The 21,580-nt window shown below is 45.7% G+C and overlaps 1 long non-coding RNA gene across 1 annotated transcript; it reads left to right on the top strand.

Annotated features, from left to right (window-relative positions):
* Positions 1 to 912: 912 nt before the first annotated feature.
* LOC147645446 (uncharacterized) lies at positions 913 to 20,136 on the top strand. The gene is made up of 3 exons (XR_015282348.1): positions 913 to 1,314; positions 17,989 to 18,126; positions 20,049 to 20,136. It is a non-coding gene; the product is annotated as an uncharacterized LOC147645446 (long non-coding RNA).
* The last annotated feature ends 1,444 nt before the right edge of the window (positions 20,137 to 21,580 follow it).

Here is a 21,580-nt window from a genome sequence, read left to right as displayed (position 1 = left end):
TGGTGATTAAGGTGGAGGGGCAGTGCAATACAGAAGCAATGGTTGTATTTCATCATATTAATGGCAGCAGCCTGTGCTGATAATAAATTGTACAAACCCAAGGACCTTCTTTGGTTCAGTAGCGTTGTTAATTACCTGCCTACAACCAACAGAAAAGAAATTAGTATTCCAGGCGTTGGCTTGGTGGAGGGAGAGGGCTGAATCTGTGTATGGTGGGACTTCCCTACAGAGAGAAGGGACATTCTGGCAGAACAAAGTTAAATAAATTCCAGGTGTCATGGTCATTTGTATGGAAAGAACTTTGCCTTCTTTGTCCTTCTTTCATGAGGTGTCTCACAACCCACTTCTGATTTTCACTTGCTTACATTCATTAAATACAGCAACTTGGGATTCTTCTTCTCAGCCTTTTTTTTTTTTTTTCATTTATACTTTCATTTTTTTCTGGGCTTTTTTGCTCATGGCTAATTAGTTTTTTTTTTAGCCTTTTAAGTTTTATGTACACATTTCCTTTATTTATTTGCTTTGAAAACAGTCTTAACTTGCTTACAATGATTTTTGATTTCTGTTCTCAGAGAAGATAATTAAACATAAACCATTTTAGTGGGATAACAGGCCCAGGAGCCAGATGCTCTGCGCTCAGTCCATGTGCAGGAATGTCTCCTCACTGCTCTCACACAAACACATCCTGATGATGCAGTTCATGACTCTAGATGTGATGAATGGTGCCATAAAACTCTCTGCTGGGGTGAATTGCTTCACAACATTGAAATCTGGAGATATGTTTTATTATCTAATTTACATTATCTGCCTGAATGTATAAAACAAAAAAATAAAATGTGGGAAGGGAGTAGGGAGAAACACTGTTCTATATTCACTATCCATGAATATTTATCAAGATATTTTCAGTGAACAATTAATTTTGCAGACTTCTGAGCTGGAGGCTTAATTCCTACCTCAAACTGTTTGCCTCCCCATAATTGTTTTATTTTTGAACCGTATTTTTATTGTTAATCTGTCAGGTGAGGTTCAAGAATCCAGTGGCATTCCATGTTCTGTGTGTGCTGAGTGTCTCCTCTGTGGCAGCTCCAGCCAGACAAGCCCTTTCCCGATGCCCTGAGGCTCAGCGTGTCTTGGCGCAGGCTGATGTGGATGTTGTGCTCCGTGTGCCGCTCTGTGCGTGCTCTTGGCCCTCGCTGACCTGTTCTCTCTCCCTGTCCCTCGCTGCAGCTCTCGCTCCCAGAGGAACAGAACGAAGTGACAAGGAATGGCTGTGAGTCCAAGGAACTGGTGTACCTGGTGCAGATCTCCTGTCAGGTAAATGCCCTGTTTTCTCCTGCCAGCCTGTGTTTCATTCTCTTTCCAACACAGCCCCAGAATGTTGAGATGTGATGCTTCCCCATGGTGTGTCTGGGATTTTCCACCTCTTCCCTGCTTCGTTTCCCCAGGGATGCTGCCTGTGCTGCTGCCACCAGCACGTTTTAGGAGAGGAGAAGAATTAAGGGGAGAAAAATGAGAGTGTGAAGCCAGTAATCCTCACTGATGCCCAGGGATGAGCCTGGAGACAGGAGTGGGTGTGCCCAGGCCAAAGTCACTTTGGGGAGAACATGGACACCTGGACATACCAGTGACCCCAGCAGGGAGAATCCCAGCCAGTGGTGTGTTACCACAGTGTGCTGCTAGGACTCTTGATCTGCTCCCAGACATCTGACATGGAATTCTCATCTCAGGATGCTTTGGGCAGAGAAATCTGCTGCTCTGTCCCACAAATTCTTCATCTGCTGATCTGTGTGACTTTATAAAATGCTATATAATGGGTTTTAATATGCTCAGTGAGTCACCCTTTGTGGGAGATGCAGGGCACTGGCAGGTTCAGTGCAGAGTTCCTGCCTGTGTTGCGTTATTTTCCTGGATTTAGGACAGCAGCTCTTTCCATGATTCACCTCAGCACCCCCTGAGCACCCATTTTATCAATGAGTACACACAGACAGGTGGTGAATCTTGAGCAACCAGCCATCCCACATCCGAAGGAGCAGAGCCCCTTGCCCTGTTCTGCAGATGGAGCCTGGCCAGGCTGAGCTCCAGCAAGGAATTCCTCTCTGTGGGCAGCTTTCACAGGTTCTTGTCCATGTTTATGAATATACTCTCAGGAGAGGGAAGAGAAGCTCCAAGTGGACGTATCTCAAATCTGCCAGTGTTTTGGCATTTTTCAGGACTGTTGTAACCCCCTGGCGTCAGTCTGGCACAAAAGCAGCACTTCCCAGCCAAGCAGCCCAGGCTGACAGGCGGCACAGCAAACCCTGAGGGTGGGCACGTGTCTGTCCCAGCCATGGGCAGTGCAGTGCCTGGGAAAGGGAGCTTCAGGGGACTGTAGGAAGTTGGAATTTCAGTGTGTTTTGAGCCCTCACATTAGGGGTACATTTGCAGTGTTTAGTGGAGGGGTGAACCTTGGATTATTCCCTGTCTGTTGCAGATGAGCCTGGAGAACATGACAGTTTTTCTCTAGCTCCAGAGCAGATAGTTTCTGATCCTTGCCCCACATTACTGACACTTCCAGAGATTCACAGGGTGGCCTCAAGTATAATTGTGTCCTAAACCCTGCAGAGTGTCCCCATGCAGGAAGGAGGCTCAGGAGCAGCAGAGAGCTGGGATGGGGCAGGATGGAGGTGGGGCCTGCCTCTGCTCCTCTGGTGCCTTGCTCCCACTCTCCAGTGCTTTGCAGGGATGTGTCTGAGGGTAGAGGCATGGATTTCATCTGTGTGGGGACAATGGGAGAATGCTGAGCCTTGGCAAAGGGAATTGCTCCTTTGCAGCCACTGTGCACCAAGCCCAGCTTCTGAGAAATTCCCTTCCCTTCCCTTCCCTGCCCTTCCCTTCCCTTCCCTTCCCTTCCCTTCCCTTCCCTTCCCTTCCCTTCCCTTCCCTTCCCTTCCCTTCCCTTCCCTTCCCTTCCCTTCCCTTCCCTTCCCTTCCCTTCCCTTCCCTTCCCTTCCCTTCCCTTCCCTTCCCTTCCCTTCCCTTCCCTTCCCTGCCCTTCCCTTCCCTGCCCTGCCCTGCCCTGCCCTGCCCTGCCCTGCCCTGCCCTGCCCTGCCCTGCCCTTCCCTGCCCTGCCCTGCCCTGCCCTGCCCTGCCCTGCCCTTCCCTTCACTGCCCTGCCCTGCCCTGCCCTGCCCTGCCCTCCCCTCCCCTCCCCTCCCCTCCCCGGCAGTTGGCCTCATCCATTAAAGGATGGGCATAGAACCAGCAACCACCTGTCTCCCTTTTTTCTTCCTTTTTTCTTCCTTTTTTCATTTTATTTTTACTTTCTTTTCTTTCCCTTTCCCACTTTCCCCCTTTTCCTTTTTTCTCTTTCTCCTTTTTCTCTTCCCCTTTTCCCCCTTTTCCTCTTCCCCTTTTCTTCTTTTCCCCTTTCCCCTCTTCTCCTTTTCTCTTTTTATTTTTCCTTTTTTCTTTACTTCTCCTGTATTTTTCCTTTTTTTTTCTCTTTTTTTTTTCTCTTTTTCTTCTGTTTTAAAGTACTCCCCCTGCCTAGTTTGAGCTTCTCCCTTCCCCAAGCCTGTGATCACCCTCTCCCATATTACTCCGTGTCCCTGTCTCTCAGATCCATAGAAAGCTGAGAAATTTGTGACATTTGGATCCAATGACCAGGAAGGTATGGGAGGAACTGCACAGCTGAGCATCATTTCTGCCATGGAGATGCTTCACCCCTGACATCCCGTGGCCTCTCCCGGTGTCCAGGGAAAGATTCCATTCCATCACACATTGGACACCAGCAGCGTCTGCGTGGATTTGGCTCCGCAGGAGAATGAAATGGGAGGTGTGAAATAGCTCATGAAATGGTAGTGCAGTGGGGGCAGAGTTTGGCAGGGTGCATGTGGATCAGGCTGAGAATATCAAAGGAGGGAGGAAAAAAGCCTAAAAACTAAATTTGGCTTTCCCCACCCTTTGGCTGTGCTTCCAGCGCTGGTGTTCGGCCACTGCAGCAGCCTGAGCTGTGTCCTGGATTGCTCAGATGGACACGGAGAATTCTGTTAGGGAGGCTGCATCCACATAAATGTAAAAGCTTTAAAATAGCTGTGGTTTGTGGCAGGAGCAGATAGCAAAGAGTGAGGGTGTTGCCATCCTGGCAACTTTGGATTCCAGACTTAGAGAAATCAGTTAAAGCCATGGGTTTGGGGTTCAGTGCTGGGCCTTGCCCAGTTTGGGCCGTGCAGACCCACTCTGTGTGCTGTGGCCCATCAAATGGCATTTACTGTGCTACTTCCCTCTGGAACAGGCAGCAAAGCAAAGCTTTTGAGCAGCAGGTATTTCAAATATCCAGCTCAGCCTTAGCTGGGTTTGGCAGGACACAGCTACTTACACTGAGGGAATTCTATCCCACTTCTTCCCAGCTGTAAGTATCCTTTTAGTGGTGTAAAGAGAATTAGTGCTTGATGCCTATTTTGCAAAACCTTCCCAGATAATGTTAGAAAAGCATTCTTTGGGAGGTGTATTTGTGCTGCAAGTCAACTTGTGAAATCCAGGCTTTGTGCAAGGTTCAGAGGGGGGTTAAATCTGCTCAGCTTTTCTTCTACTTCAAAACCTAAAAAAATTAATCCCATTTATTAGCTCTTAAGAAGAAGTAGGAATATATAGAGTGCTGTTTCAGAAAAGAGGAGAGATAGGATTCTTCTTTTGGACAAATGAAACTAGGAAATGACAAAGGGGAGGGAATTAAATCCTATTGGGAAGAGCCAATGATGGGAGGTTTTGATTTGGTTTGGGTTTTTTTCAGTAACATAGGTGGATTTTCCTTTTTTTTTCCAAGTAAGATTGCACTGAACTTGAATTTCTAGAAGATGGATTTCAGAACTTCTGTGAAAAGACTGATATTATTAAAATAAAAGGGTCAGGTCCTGGAAGGATGGTATGAGGACTGTACCTGTGAACCCTCTGAACCTGGAGACAGTAGTTGGTAATCCCTGTGGTTCTTGAAGGAGCACAGGGGGGTGACTGAGAGCCCTGAGGAATTAATGCTATACCTGCTTCTGTGAAAGTCCTTGGACAGTATCTGCAATTCTTGGGACTTTCCACTGGGGTAAGCAGAGAATTTATATGGTCTGAGTGTGGAGAACAAATCAGCACAAGTCAGAACCTGCAAAAAGGCTGGAAAGAGCTATCCAGTCAACTCGTTAGGAAGGCTGGAAATGTGCCTTTTGCATGTTTTGGGGTTTGTTCATGTGACACTACAGCAACTCCATGTGTACTTACTTAGATATTACACCAGAAGAATGTCCAGTCTCAACTTTAGTTCTGAAGAAAGAAAGAAACTTGTAAATGCTGTTTACAGTGTGAAATTTGTGGTGTTTGAACACCTCAAGCATCCTTTTAGTGACATTTTGAGTGTCAGGGAGAGAGCAAGGACTGAGTGTGGAGATGTTTAGATTCTGAGGGAGGCTGTAATCCCAGCCTTTCCCAAGGCTTTGGCTGCTCATGTCCATGCTCATGGTGGACTGTTGGGACAGGAGTGACAGGCACTGCTCACCAGGGATATCAGACTGCACAAGCACGAGCCAGGGCTGACACAATCTCAGGGATTAATCACACACAGGCTGACTGCTGTGATGCCAGCCCAGCCACAGCACCTTTCCTGCTCCTGTTTCTGGGGCATAATGGCAACAAAGGAAGCCTTTTTCTGCTCCAGCACTGGTACATTTCTAAAGCTGTTCCCAGAGCAGGAATTCTCTTGGTCCAAGAGGGTTTTCTCCATTTTCCTGCTCCCATTTTCAGGCTGGCAGGAGCTGAGCCATTCCTGTGGCACAGGATGCTCACTGCTGTGCTCTCTTGCTGTTCTTTGTTCCAGCAGGGACTGTGTTTGTTTTGACAGATGGAATCTGGTCCCTGGTGCACCAGAGGAAGACATTGCCCCAAACCTCAGCCACTTGTCCCAGCTCTGCCCTGCAGGATATTTGAGCTGGGCACCTTCTGTTTGAAGAGCAGGATTTGCCAAGCTCTGAAGGCATCCCCATCCCACATTCCCTGTGCAAAAATGAGTGTTAAAGAGCACAGGAGAAACAGGCTCCAAGGAGGAAGAGCAGGCAGGACTCCCCATCCTGGGTGATATGTGGGGATGAGAGTGTGGAAGATACTGAACTTCCCACAGGGGCGATGTCTTAGTCAGAGGAGCAACATCTCAAGTGTGGTTTGCTGGTTCTGACTGCCTGGGATAGTCCAGGCTGGAACCACAGATTGTTTGCCAGGAGAATTTTTGAGTCAAACATTCAAAATGTGGTTGGGTTCTTTGTCTTCTGTATTAGGAGTTTCTGTTTGAAGCTCAAATACATGGAGAACAGGAACTAAGTAAGTGCTGCTTTGCTTCTGTGAAAAGCTCTTTAAACAAATGACTGAAGGACAGATTGTAACTCACAGATATTCTTCTGTGTGCTTTATATACATATAATAATACAGAGAGGGGAAAGCTTTCACGTCTTTGTTAAGGGGATATGTGGAAGGTCCAGGTGGATCCTACCCAGTGCAAAATCTGTTTTCAGAATGTGTGTTAACTTCCTTCTCCATGTTTAGATAGGATCTTCTGCCTTGATTTAGGATTTTACTAAACAAAACAAAAGCAGTTAGTGGGTGCTTTTATTAAACAGTAAATTTTCACATGATGGAGCCTCCTGTCCCTACCTGTGTGTCCTCATCCCTTGATCAGAGCCAAGGCTGTGTGTGCTCAGGGCTCATAAAAGCTGCTCTGCTTTCACATACATTAAAATTCTTCTCACCATCATGACCTTTCCCCTAACTTGTTTTCTGTTCGTCATTTTTGCCTCTTGGCACCACTTGCCTGAAGATGAGTGGGAAAATGAAATTTCCACTGACAGGTTGTCCATGAGTTCGGTGCCTTATACCTGCAGGCATTAAGAAATGGAATCATGGACTGTTTGAGTTGGAAAAGAACTTAAAGCACATCCAGTTCCACCCCCTGCCATGGGCTGCGATACCTTCCACTAGACCAGGTTGTTCCATGCCCCATTCTGGGATGGGGCAGCCACAGCTTCTCTGGGTAACAAATTCTGGATATTTTGTAAACCCACAAAACCGTTTAAAAACCTTCCCACAGGCCTTTCTGACACCATCCTTCCAGATGCTTACACATGTTGAACCTCTGTCCTAAGCTCTTCTCGGGCATTTGAGGGCTGTTTCACATTAGGCAAAAGAAAGCAGCAGAATTCCTTGTTTCCACCCTGCTAATCCATCACTCCGTGTGCTGTGCTCCGGTGGATCTGAGGTCACACACTACGTGCCTCCTGCTCCCAGCAGCAGTAAATAAAAACGAAGTGACAGTGTGAATGAGAATTAGTCAGGAATGCCTGAAGCTGGCAGGCAGCCTGCAGGGTGCTGCTGGGCTGTGCTTAGACCTCAGGAGATCCCAAAGCCAAGGTGGAGGGGCTTTGAAACACCTGGCTCTGTTCCAAGCTTTGGGGAAGTAAACTGCCATCTGTAGGGGTTGAATTACATCTGAACTGCATAATTAACATCTATTACTCTGTAGCTGGCATGATACCACTGAAAGATAAATTCATGTAGTAATTGGGATAGTAGTTATAAAGAATGAGGGTATGACTGCCTGGTGTTTAGAGTTTTCCTGCAGGGCAGCATTCCCATCCAGCAGGATTAATAATGGGGTGTGTTGTGTCCTGTTTTAAAAGCAGATTCACCATACCCATTGCTCAGCCTGGGGTTTTGCCATGGGATCCTTAATTCTCACATGGGGTCATGGAGTCCTTGAGGTTGGAAAAGCCCTCCCAGACCATCGAGTCCACCCTGTGACTGATCCCCACTTTGTCACCAGCCCAGAGCTCTGAGTGCCACAACCAGGCCTTCCTTGGACACTCCGGGAACCTCCCTGGGCAACCCCTTCCAATGCCTGACCACTCATTCCAGGGAAAAATTCCTCCTGGTGTCCAGTCTGCACCTCCTCTGGCACTGAGGCCATTTCTTCTTGTCCTGTTTGGACATGTCACCGTGGAAGTGCCAGTTCTGAGGCAAAAGGGATTTTTGTCCCGCCCAGGAGCAGCACTGCACTGGCCCAGCTGCATCCGTGTGTCCTGGGGCTCTGGGGTTCCCCTTCCCTGCTGATGGGACTGCTCCTTCAGCCCCAGCCAGAGAAGATTCACTGCTCTGCTGTGGAGATCCATCCACTGCTAATGAGACATGAAAAACTACTGTCACCCTTAAACTTCAGTCTTCAATTGTTCCATTCATGGCTCTCTTTGGATTTTCTTTTCTCTAATTATTTAAACGTGTATTGTGACAGAAATGGGATCAGCTCTTTCTTTTTTTAACTCTGGATGCATGAGATGCAAAACCAGGGTTGTAGCTGTGTGTGGATTTTGAATGGAATAATTGATTTGCAGAGTGATGTTGCAGGAATAAAAGCTGTTGTGGAGCTGTTGGTGCTAAAGCACATTTTTGCAGCAGGTACAAATGTAGGTGCACTTCAAGCTGTCCCCTCAGCATGCCAGGGGCAGAGGCTTTCTGTACTCAAACTCCAGTGGATAAATGCTCTGGGGAATTTATTTGAGGGTGGGTTTTGCTGGGGAAAGAGGGTATCTGGAAATAACCTCCTCAAGACAAGAGCCTCCCAGTTCATCAGCCCTGCATGAGGCTGCTGAGCTGCTGGGCAGTTCTTGGTCAAAGGGAATGTGAGTGATACATAACTTCAGGGAGTTTTCCCTGATGGGAACCCCGCAGCTGAAGGGAAGGACCAGTCCCTGCTCTAGGGAAGGATGATGAGTGAGAGCGAAAATCATTTGTCAGGATAAAATGCAGTATCACATCGAAGTGCTGCCTAAAATGGTTTTTTGTGAGCTGCAGAGGCTCTCACAGTTCCATGATAGTTTGTTAATGTCATGTCCTTTGGACGTTTTTGCCTTCAGACAGAAAACAAGCCCAGAATTCAAGATCTCTGCTTGTCCACAGACTGTGCTTTGGGCTGTGGCAGTGAGGGTCACTGCAGAAATCTGTGGGTGCAGTAGGACTGTGATGGATCTTGGCAGGGCTCCTGACCCTCATGTGGTGCTTTGGAGACAAGGCTGGGCCCAGCCACAAATTGAAGGGGACATTTGGATTGTTCTGACAAAACACCAAGTCCTTCCCACAACTGAGCAAATGCAGATGCTTTGCAGAGGAGCCCTTTGCCTACAATTTACTTGTTCTACAACTTTTCCAAAAGCAGGGCTTGGTTCAAGTCCAGAATAAGAGGAGGATTGTGGTGGCTATTCCTTCCTGCCTTGATGTTTATTCCTTATGGGGAGGTTTGCCATGTGCACACTTTCAATACTTGCTTACCTGGGAAGGTGACAGACTGTTGGGACAAATGATCTAAAATGGTTTCATCAAATCCCATCCTCTTCAAGGCTGCAAAGCTGCTCTAATCACCAGGAGATGTTGGATGTAGGAGGCTGAGGAAGCAGCAGGAGACAGCCCAGGTGAGCAGTTGTGGTGCTCAGCCTCAGGGTAGGTGAAGTTCACGAACTTGGAACAGCATCTGCACTTACAAATACATTCACTGCACATAAAATGCAAAGCAGGCAGGTTAGGAAAGGATGGTTTCAAAAAGCTCTGTCAAGGCATGGAAACCACATCAAAATAAACAGTGTATGTGTAAAGGCAGAATCATTCACTCATGGAGTCATTTAGGGTGGAAAAGACCTCCAAAATCATGGAATTTAACCTTTGCCACAGCACTGCCAAACCACCACCAGTCCATGTCCCCAAGTGCCACATCAACACTTTTTTTAACTCTTCCAGGGACTGTGACTCCACCCACCACTGTTCTAGGCAGCTTCTGCCAGGGCTTGACAACGTTTTCCATTAAAAAAATTCAACTTAATATCCAGCCTATCCCTCCTTAGGGCATCTTGTCCTAAAGATACTTCAGTGGTAAATCAAAGATGCATCATTTTCACTGTAGCAAATACTGGCCCAGACCCAGGTGGCAAAATTCACAATCCCAACAGTTTTCCAAAGTTCTCTCCTCCTTGTTCCACTGAGTGCACATGCATTATTAAACTGATACTCAGAAGATAATTTGTAATTGAGCTGTCTGGGTAATAATATGGCTGAGAGTGCCACTGTTGCACCCAGTAAATAGAGGTGCTTTGCCCAACTGCATGTTACATTAAAAATAAGTTTTGTTTAGAGGAGTCAGTCACAGAATTCTCAGAGGGAACCTGATTTGAGCTTGTTCTCAGATTGTTGGGGCTTTCCCAGAATTACAGAGCAGGTTTGGGCCCCAAGTTTGTTAAAATGCACAGAGCAGGTGTTCGTTGCTGCTGAGGATATGCCACAGGCTAGGGGATGGAGGCATCAGAAACAAATACTGACTGTGTATTTTCCAAGGCCGTAGAGCAGGTTTGCCACCAAAGGCTCAGGTTTAGACAGATCAGGAAGGACTTTCCATTTTCCAAATGGTGCATTTTTATCTCATATCTGGGTTTAAAACTGTGCTTTTATTTCAAATGTTGTGGTTTATGTTTTTAAAAGCTCCCATCAGGGATATTAGATATTGAAGATAGTCTGTCTTAAATATTTCATCTCCTTGGTCTTGGCACTACTTTTCACTCTTTCTTCATAAAACTGATGACTGCAGCTGCCAGCAAAGCAACTGATTTTCCATTTTGGCTCCAGCTTTCTTCCCAAAACCTCCCCGTAGCTGCTTCTGGTTTTTGTACTTTCTAAATAATGTTTCACTCTTCCAACCTCTGTCCTTGAGGCTCGATCAGCTCCATCTCTAACACCCCTGCTTACAGATCTTTTCCCTGTAAATATTCATGGTTTCCATCTATAACCTTGCCCAGAGACATTTCTTACCCTGTTAGTGATATTTTCCAAACACTGGTAGTAGTGTTGCTTCTTTCTGGGGTGTCAGGATGAATGGGGCTGGAAGGGAGCAGTGTCAGATACAGCAGGGTTTTGTAATTTCTGTGTTCCTGAGTGGCTGTTGTTTGTAAATGATGTGATGGATGTCTGGTCTGTGGCATTACATCCCTAATGGGGTCATGGGGGGGGTTTCAAACAAAGTTTTTTGGGTTTGCACCTACAAAAAAACTCTTTTCTCCCTGGTAGCTTGTTTTTACAAAAACATGATTGATTCTGTGCTCTGATCAAACATAGATATATACACACAAGTCAGCTGTTTGCTTCCATGATCTGCCTGAGAAATGAGATATAAGAAAATTGAGATCTCTGTCTGCCAAAGGTGCTGATGCTGTAGGTGACCTCAGGCAAGGAATTCAGGAAGTTTTTGGAAATATGAAAAAAAAAAGGAATGGCTTCCCACTGCCAGAGAGCAGTTTTAGATGGGATACTGGGAAGGAAATCCCCCCTGTGAGGATGGGGAGGGCCTGGCACAGGGTGTCCAGAGAAGCTGGGGCTGCTCCTGGATCCCTGAAGTGTCCAAGGCCAGGCTGGATGGGGTTTGGAGCAAGTTTCTAATGGAAGGTGTCCCTGCCATGGCAGGACTGGGACTGGATGGGATTTAAGGTTCCTGCCAATGCAAGCCATCCTGGGATTCTGTGATTTTCTTTTCTTCTGTTTTAATAACCTCAGGCAAGTAATTTTCAAAGGCTTTTTGTGCTCTAAAGGCTAGTGGTGGCTGCCGGCTTTGATGGAACTCTCCTCTGTGGTTGAGTGCAGAGCAGTTCATGGCACATTTGGGCTGTGGGGTGAGGAGGGAGCTGTATTTAATGCCTTTAATGTCCATACAATCATTTGTATGTACATACACTCATTGCTGTCCTGCTACCTGGGGGATGGTGCAATTTCAGTTCCCTTCCCTGAGCTCTGCTTTGTGGCTCTGAAGGATTTCATTTGTTGGCTCCAGGCTCTCACTGTGTCACATCTCTGATTTTCTGAACTGCAGAAAAGCAGCCCCCCACGCTGTGCCCGCCCTCCCCTCACCCCTGACCCGCTGCTCCATGGTGGAATTTTGCTAAAGAGATGATGGGTATGGAACTGTTTAAATTACAGTGTGTCAGGAGAGCAGGGATTTCACTCACATGTCGACAGCTGTAAATCCTGCGTTGAGTTTAAGGTTTGTCAGACTGCCATTCAGAAATGGGCTGGTTCTGGGAGGAAAAATGGCTCTTAGGGTTTCAGGCACTCTCTTTGTGTTGGGCTGTCTTGCTGGGCTCTTACTCATCTGTACATGTACAAAACCACTCACCCCCAAAGCCTGAGCCAGGTTTTTATTTACTCCTGGCAAAACTGTTCCTCTGAGGGACACAGGAACCACTGGAGCTCGTGGCTTGTGTCTCTTTCTGCTCCAGAGAACCACACACTCTTGAGGGGGTGATTTCCCAAGCAGTGAGGACAGACAGGATGACACTGCTGTCACTCAGATCCAGCCCTGTGTCCCTACATGTGCTTTGGGAGCTCTTATCTGTAATTGGAATCCAGCAGCACAAATAAGTCTAATTTTTAGGGGAGAAAAGCTGCAGTGGTTTCCATTAAAATCTCTTTTTCCTAGTGACTGCAATTAATTGATAATAAACTGTTAATTAATGCAGGGAGATTAATTTATGCTATGTAATAAGACTAATGAAGTATAAGCTTAAATATACCAAATTTTCTCCACTGCCTTGTGCTCTGTCCATTTGTATGTTCCCTCCATTTTGCGCTTGTTCCTCCCTCATGTCCATGTGCTGTGATTCCAGGTGGAGTGCTGAAGTTTTAGTGTTTTGTTCAGAAATAAAGTACTTTTATGTTGCCTTAGTTTTTAACTTAAACTCCCTTTGCATTTTAAAGATTTATAATTTCCTTCAAGTTAGAATAACACACCAGAAGTCGTGGAATCACTTTTGTAAACAAATGTAAGTATAGATAAAGAGACCTAAGGCACCAGCTGAAAACACTTCCTGGGTGAACTCCCCAGGATGGATTTTATCTATCTTGCTTTCTGTTTTGACTAAATCTCTAAACCCTTTTCTGCTGTGACTTGAAACTGGGAAGGGCTGAAGGGTCAGGCTGGAATAACATACAGAGCCTGAGCCCCAGACAGCTGTAAGAGTCACCCATGGCAGAGTTAACCTCTCCTGCTGGATGCTGCTGCTTTTCCAGCCATTTAATCTGTGGTGTTTTCTTACTGATGGGTCAAACTGAAGTGACTTTTGCCTTATACTTTCATCTCATTTTCTGCTCTTGCTCTCCATGTGGACTGCAAGGTTCAGGACAGCATCCATGTGTTCTCTCTGAGGAAATAAGCATTTGAACCAGAAGAAAAAGGTCTATCTCTGTCTTAAAATAAATAAATCCTAAGTGCTGTAGAGCAAACCCAGTCAGACTGTGGGGCAGGAAAGTTGTGTGTGCTGGAACTCAGTGGCAGTCTGGATGTCTTGGAGAGAGACTGATGGACAAGATGGGGGCTTGTCTACTGACATGGAGGCAGATCCAGCTGGAAACAGGAGTTTTTCTTACATAGCAAGAAGATCTATAAATCTTTAATACAAAATTCTAGCATGTAAGTTTTGTGAATGGATGGTACCACAAATCCTGGCAGCAACTGGGACCTCCCTTGCAGGCTGGGTGCCTCTGGGTGTTGCTCAGGGCACAGCTGGAAGAGTTACTTCTGCCAGATGCTGAGTGGAAACAGTTAAACCTACGTACAAATATTGCAGAATGGAACTGGCCTGATCTTAGGGGATCCTCTATCAGAAATGAGCACAATTCTTGTATTATTATTGTATCTTATATTATATTATTGTACTGATAATTGAAGTGTTTAAGGGATGGTGGAGCAAAGTGAGGCTTTGACTGTGGGATTGAAAATGCAGGGAATGGTTTAAAATTGCTTCCTCTCAGATTTGCAGTGGGTCATGTCTGTCTGTTGGTAATGAAGCCATCACTGAGCTGCAGGAATCAGGCTGGGCTTGGAAAAAATGGGAATAGGAGTGACACTGCTGTTCCTCTGAAGTGCCACAGGACTGAGCTGAGCTTAAGGGAGTAGGAAACTACTCAAGGCTGTGGCTGCTCATCGTCCTCCGCAGGTCATTTGATCAGCAGAGCTAAAAATATTCCTTGTGGAGCTGGGCTCTGGATCCCTGTCCCTCTCAATTTGCTCCCATGCAAAGTGAAGCCCAGGAGCATCTCTGATTTGTGATCTCACAGTGGTGCTGCTACTGATGGAGGGTTCAGATCTCTGGCTCACTGGAAATTAAATCATCAGTTCAGTAATCTGTGTTCATTTCTTTAGCACGACATTTCTCCTTGCTTTGATCATCTGAAAAAAATCAGTAGCTCTGTGCAGAGGCTGAACTCTCACCAGGCTCTCATTGTACATTAAATCTTAGCCAGGAGAGTAAGGGAGAACAGAACAGGATGGAAAAAGAGTAGGGATGAGACCAGATTTTCCATTCTATGAGAAATTCCAGATTTGCCATGATGCTTTTCATTGTGAACATTTCTGTTAACAGAGATTTTAAAAAATGCATTGATTTTTTTTCAAGAGAAACTTGTTTTTAAGTCAGTGGTCAATTTTTCCTTTTAAAGGTTCTGAAACTATTTAATGGCATTATTGAAATCTTCACTTGATAATTGATTTTTTATTTTAATGAACTTTGTCACAGCCAAGTTTGTAGTTGAAGGTCTGAATCTGGGAAATCACTTTGTGCTTAACTTCACCTCTTATGTCCTACTGAAGTGAATGGGATTTAAGCTTGTGCTTCTGTAAATCACGACCATTAATAATTAAGGAAATGAAAAGTAATTATTGAATTAGAAAATTTGAGGCTGATCAAAAATTTATTTGAGCAACAGTTTATGGAAATAATTAAAACCATGAAAAGATATTTTTGCCATATGGATGTTGAGTGCCTGAAGCACCAGAAATGTAGAGCTTTGCTATAAAACACAGTAGACATCACAAGACCAACTTAATGGGCACTTACTTGTGTCTAATATTTTATTAACTCTTTAAATTAAAAAAGAATCCTTTTGCCAAACCTTTCTGCTATTTGAGAATTTGCAGAAAAGGGGAGCAAGATGTACAATTTTTATATTGGTATAGGGAAGCCTTTGTAGTACTTTGGGTCTGGGATGAGGATGCTGCTGTTGCTGCTGCTTTGGCTGTGCCTCTCTGGGAGTTCTGCTGGGAGAATCCAGGCTTTGCTTTCCTGTGATTTGTGCTGGAGATCTAATGGGAAGCACTAAATACTGTCCAGTTCCTTCTTTGGTTGCTGCAGTGATTCCTACCTGTAAAGTTAATTGCATCCCATGTAAATGTGGCTTAAAAATTTGTCACTCAGGCTCCAAATCTGAAAAAACTTGGCTTAATACAACTTGAAGTCCAACCTAAAGCATAGGAGTTTTTTGAAATGAATTATGGCAGTATTAAAACTGTAGAATATTGGTAAATACTCCACTTCAGGGTGTTGGATTAACATTATGCTGGGTGGAAACGTGTTATTGCTCCCAAAGTACTGCTCTGTGCCAGCACAGCCTGTGCACGGTCACTCTGAGTGAGACAGGAATTGGCAGCCCTGTTCCCAGAAAGTGGAGGGACAGGTGCTGAGCTTGTCTGAGTGAAGTGACAGGACCTGAGGAACAGCTGGAGCTGTGCCAGGGGAGGTTTAAGTTGGATTTAGGGAAAGGTTCTTCCCTCAGAGGGTGCCCAGGCTCCCCAGGGAATGGGCACGGCTCCAAGGCTGCCAGAGCTCCAGGAGCCTTTGGGCAGCGCTCCAGGGATGCCCAGGGTGAGAGTGTTGGGGGGTCTGTGCAGGACCAGGACTTGGACTGATGATCTTTGTGGGTCCAACTCAGGATATTCCATGATTCCACAAAGTATCCTATGATCCTTTTGCAAAGGAGCCTGACATCCATGATCCTAGGCTGAACAACCTGGGAATGGTGAGGAGGTTCTGTCCTCCAGGCACCTACACCATCCCTCTCCTGGAGCCTGGGCTACTGGCAGGGAGAGCTCAGAGAGAGCTCAAGGAGGGCTCAGGGAGAGCTCAGGGATGGGAGAGCTCAGAGAGAGCTCTGCTGGTTGCTTAGCAGCTGCGAGCTGCAGTTTGGAGGTGCAGGAGCTAAGGATCCCAGTTCCTGTGCTCCAGCTCTGCTGCCTGCCCTTGCTCCAGAAGCCTCCCGTGGGGCCAGAGACACTGCTGCTGGTGTGGGGTAAGCTGTCCCTGCTCATCCATTACCTTTCCTGCTGTTGTCAGCCCCTTGACCGGGATGGCGTGGGATGGTGCACACCCTGGCACAGCAGGGGCTGACCTAGCTCTGCCTTCCGGCTGCATTTAACTCTTACTGCCCTCATTCATGGCAACCAGACTGCAAAGCTACAGGCCAGCCTTTAAAATGAAATATAATGGAATTAGTGACAGGTTTAGGATTGTTTGACAGATCATTTTGTTGTTTGGGTGGTCATGTAGGATTTAAATGCCCAGTTTGGTGGCAGAGGCAGATCCAGGATCACAGGGATTTCTTAGGCTGCTTTTCCCTACATATGTGACTGAACCTTGAAGGTCACACTGGCAGCTCAGTGAGAGAGCAAGAATCCTTTAATTGCACAAGATGGAGAAATGGGGGATGCTGACAGCTCCCTGAAGAGAATTAGCCTTGCACTCCTGGTTTTATTTTCGTCCTTTAGACGAAAAGTAAAATGACATAATGTGGAAATCCCAAATAATTAATCCTATGTAGGTGCCTCTTTGTAGGATTGTGAAATATGGTGATTCCTAATGAACTGAAAGCAGAGTTTATGGACAGAGTCAGTGCAGTTGTCTTAAATCATTGCAACAGAATGTAGCTGGATTGAGGGTTTATATCTGCAATTGCCGCACAGGCTTTGGATATTAACATAAAACTGATGCTTAGAACTTTGCTGATAAAGAAATCAGTGTAGAGGAATTATGACTGGCAATTCAGAGTAGGCCATGCCTTTTGTATCCCAGGGGAGAGGGCACCTGCCAGCCACACACAGCAGCTCAGCATTTACAGCTCTGTCCCCTCTAGTGTCCCACTTACACCACGCATCCCCTGCTTTCTGCTCCACTTCCAGGCATCCCTGCACCACTTCCAGTCCCTGGCACTGCCTCTGTATCCCGGAGCAATCTGATTCCTTGATTCCCTCCACATCCCTGGCAGTATCCAAGGTCAGGCTGGATGGTGCTTGGAGCAGACTGGAACAGGAGAAGGTGTCCATGCCCATGGCGGGGTGCAACTGGATTGGCTTGAAGTTCCCTTCTATCCCAAACCATTCCGGGATTCTGTGATTAATGACTCTTCATAAAAGTGCTTTGACCTGTAAACTGCTGCATTATTACAACATTTTTTTATTGATCATAACAAGTCGTGGAGCATTTAAAAATTATCATTAGATATTAAAAGCTTCACAAAGCAAACTGTTCTGTGCTGCCACAGTTCATTCCTTGTCCCCTGGAGCAGTCTGTATCTTGTCTATATTTTAATTGGGGAAATAATATGCACTCAGGAATAAATCTGCAGCTAGAGTTGTTCATCATGGATTCTTTTCTTAATTCAGCTGAAGGCTTGCCTGGGGCACCTGGCAGAAATTTTGCAAGCTTCAATCGTGCCTTCAGATCTCTGCGTTTATATGCTTCTATCTGTTTGGAATCTAATTTCACGCAGTTTATACAACCATTTGGTGACTTACATTTGTGCAAGGACACCTTGTGTAGGAAAATGCTACAAAATCCTTGTAAGACAGGTGGAAGTTAAAGCTCTGGATGGGTCTCACAATGCTGGGCCACATCCAAACACATGGTTAAATAATTAAAGCAGGACCGCTAACAGCTGGTTTGAGCATGAATGGCTGCTGAAAATGAAAACATGAAAATGTTACCTGCAAATTAAAAGATGAAAATGTTACTCAGGCACTTTGATCGCTTGCAGATGTTTCAAGGAGAAAGTGTTATTTCTGCTGAGATTTCCCTTTCCTCAGTGCTGAGGAGCTGCTGACAGTGTGGCTGTGTTTGTGTGTGCAGGGCAGGAGCTGGATTGTGAAGAGGAGCTATGAGGATTTCCGGGTGCTGGACAAACACCTCCACCTGTGCATCTACGACCGCCGCTTCTCGCAGCTGGCCGAGCTGCCCCGCTCCGATGCCCTGAAGGACAGCCCCGAGGTAAAGGGCCCCTCTGGGGCACTCCTGGCGCAGGCACCACCCAGAGACTGGCATTTGGTCAAGGAATGACCTCTGGGGGAGCTTTACTTGGATATCAGGGACAATTTCTTAATGGAAGGGGCTGCCCAGGATAGTGGTGGAGTTGCCATCCCTGGAAGTGCTCAAAAGTGTGTGGATATGGCACCCGGGACATGGTTTCATGGTGAACTTAGAGGTCTTTTCCAGTGTCAGCAGTTCCATGTATTTCTAGTACAGAGTAGTTTTAAACAGCCTGGTTTACATTTGAAAATTGGCTACCACAGATAAAGTCACTGTTTTCCACCCCTAATTTCAGTGATCTAAAGGGAAATGTCCTGCAAGTTCAGACAAATTAATTAAGCTCCTGAATCTAGAATAGTAGTTGAGTGTCAAGAAAGCAGCTGTCCTGTGGTACCTTAGATGTGAATTTGGTTTTGTCCTTGGAAACTTTGTCAATGATGTGGGTATTTCCTGGCTTAGTGTTACCAACTCAGCATTCCCAGGAAATCCCGCTGTCTAAACTACAGCACTGCAAGAACAATCCCATTTGGAGTGCTAGGCTTCCATTTTAAATTGAGTATTCCTGAAGTGTTTTTTAAGAGCATGTGCATTAGTGTGTTATTTAAATGGTCTTTAAAAAGCCCTTTTTCCTCAATGTGTTTCGGGGTTTTTTTCTCAAAGAGATACTTTTCATTTCTTGGCTTACTGTCTTCACCCTGGAGTATGATGAACTGAAATTACCTCAGGTTCTCACTACTGATAATGGAAATATTTATTCATGTCCAGAAAAATCTCCTGGAAATCAGCAGGTAAATCTTGGCTGCATCATTTTGGAGGACGTGGACACTGAAATTAGTGCCCCCTGAAATTTTACAAGTTGTTTGCCATGGAATTGAAGGAGCTAATCATGCAGCCCCATCACTCAGCAGAGACTGATTTATCATTTGCTTTGGCTTCACACAGGGTATTTCTGAGGACGATTTAAAATTTAAGTTCAGCAGAAGCAGCAATTTTCAGGACAATGAATTCCAGGTTTATTTTTATTATATTTTAGGCATTCCTGTCTCTTGCATCCTTGTACCAGTGATCAGTTGGACTTTAGAGCATGTGCCTGAAAATCTGCATTCTGATTGCAAGCACAGAGGATTTGAAGATACTGAATAGCTCTGCTGCTCTGTGAAACGTAACTGCAGCTGTGGGGTGTCTCATATATTTTTTATTTTGAATTGGCCACATCGGAACAGATGTTTGTGGAGAACAATGTTTTAAACAGTCCTACAGATTCTGGGCTACAATGCTGCTTTATACTACTGTCACTGTGAGACTTTGGAAAGATCTCAGTGGCTTCTCTGTAATAAAAACCAGTTTACTGTTACAGAAGGGACATGGCAAAGTGTATTTTTAAACCCCTCTTCTACTGCTTGAAATACTACTCTTTGGCCAGGGGGTCAGTCTGAGTTGCTACATTCTTAAGGCTTTGCAAGCATGTGGAAGTGGCAGCCAGGGGTTTGTTCACTGAGTGGTTCTCAGGTGTGTTTGGTGGCCCTAAGACACATGAGTTGTTTGTAAATGAAGTCCACAACAAGGGGAAGGCTTTAGATTTAAGGTATCTTGACAAGGGAAGTTAAAAAAATCTGCATGAGTCTTACAAAATGATAATAATAATATTATTACTTTCACAGAGAGCTTCTTCTTTGCCCTCTCTTTTGGTGTAACCATTATAACTCTGTGTGTAGCTTGCTGTCCTTTGAATGACAGAAAAACATTTATCTGCTGAAGGGAACGTATCTCTGTCACTCTTGCCTGTGGCAGTGGGTGATTTCTGGTCTTCCCTAAGCCTGCAGAAGGCTTTCCAAAGGAAGGTGCATTAACAGAAGCACTGTGTGTGTGTGTTTGTGTCCCAGCTGGTCACCCAGATGCTGATGGCTTACCTGGCTCGGCTCTCCAACATCGCAGGCAACAAGATCAACTGTGGCCCTGCCCTCACATGGATGGAGGTACAGCTTAAACCTGGGGTGTTCCTTGTTTCCTGACCTTGGAAATGTAGCAGGCATACTCTGCTCTTTCCAGACCTGTTGATGTCACTGAAATTCTATCCTGAAAGCTTTATTCCCTCGTTACCAGCAAGTAGGTGGTGTAGGACACACAGAATCAGAACCAGTCTTAAGAGTATAGAGTTTCTTTTCTTTGTTATCTGGATTTTGTCTCTCAGAAATTGTCCTGCAGATATTCACAGATGAAGGAGGTGGCAGTCCCAGTGGGCTGCCTGGGAATGTCAGGTTCAGGGCTGAATCTCCCAGTGATGGGTTGCAGAAGGCTCACTTGTTTCAAAGCTCACTTATTCCTGCTCTCCTTTTTGCCGAGGCAATGCTGCAAGTGTGGCACATTTCTAAAACTGAGCTGTCTCTGTTATGGTGTTTCCCTGGTCTCTTGGGGTTTTTTTAAATAATTTTTCCCTGTGGCAGCTCCAAACCCTGTAAATACTCCGTGCTCCTGTTGGCTCCCCTGCAGACAGAGGCAGCCTTGTGCTTGCAGTGGCACAGTTTGTGTGTTGTGAACTGCAGCTGCAGCTCTGCTTTCAGGTTTAATGGTCTTGTAGCCTTTAAACAATAGCCCTTGCTGGGGAGGAGGGCAGGGAAGGCTGGATGAGTGTCCAGCTGTCCCTGCTCAGGCTGGCTGCAGACCTGTGGCTCTCCATCGCTGCACACCAGGAATAGAAACAGCTATTAATAGACTGTTGCAGCTCCTTTTTAAATGCTTCTGATAAGGGTTGAGTGTGTTTTCCTGCAATTTTCCCCACTGATACCCTTCTCACCCTGAAATCCTTTGGGATGAGAAAAATCTTGGAAAGTGGCAAAGGGAGGAAAGAAGTTGTAGAGAGAAATAAGATGTAGGATTCACAGCAACACATTAGGCCTGGAGATCACAGCAAACCCAGTGCACATACAGTGCAGAATAATCTTTGTGACTCACTGAGAATCCTACAGGATTTTACACAGAAATCTGGGAGTTTTGGAAGTAGGCTGATGATTGCAAGGGAAGGGTGAATGTTTTCTTTAAAAAATAAATAGAAGGGTGGGAGAAAATGGGAGGCAACACTAGTTTTTGGTTTGACAGCATTCCCTCCTTCCCTCAGTACCTCAAGCATTAATTCCACCTTGTAGAGGATTTTTGTAGCACTTCTGTATTGCCACTGAGGACCACCATGATTTGGTGATAAAGGGAGGTACAGACACTCACTGTGTTACTGATTGTACACAAAGCTGCACCAATTCAGCATTTCTTTCCTCAGTGGATGGGCACACCCGACCTGCTGGAACCCCCCAATGAGTTGTTCTGTCTGTGCTGTGCCCTCTCTCCTGGGGCCCAGGACTGAGCTGTCTCTCTCAATCAGCTTGAAGCCTCTGCACCACTAAAATGCCTCCTCACTTGTCCT

Source organism: Cyanistes caeruleus, unplaced genomic scaffold (genome assembly GCF_971803275.1).
Source record: "Cyanistes caeruleus unplaced genomic scaffold, bCyaCae1.hap1.1 HAP1_SCAFFOLD_309, whole genome shotgun sequence".
Lineage (NCBI taxonomy): Eukaryota > Metazoa > Chordata > Aves > Passeriformes > Paridae > Cyanistes > Cyanistes caeruleus.
This window is presented reverse-complemented; position numbering and strand designations above follow the sequence as displayed.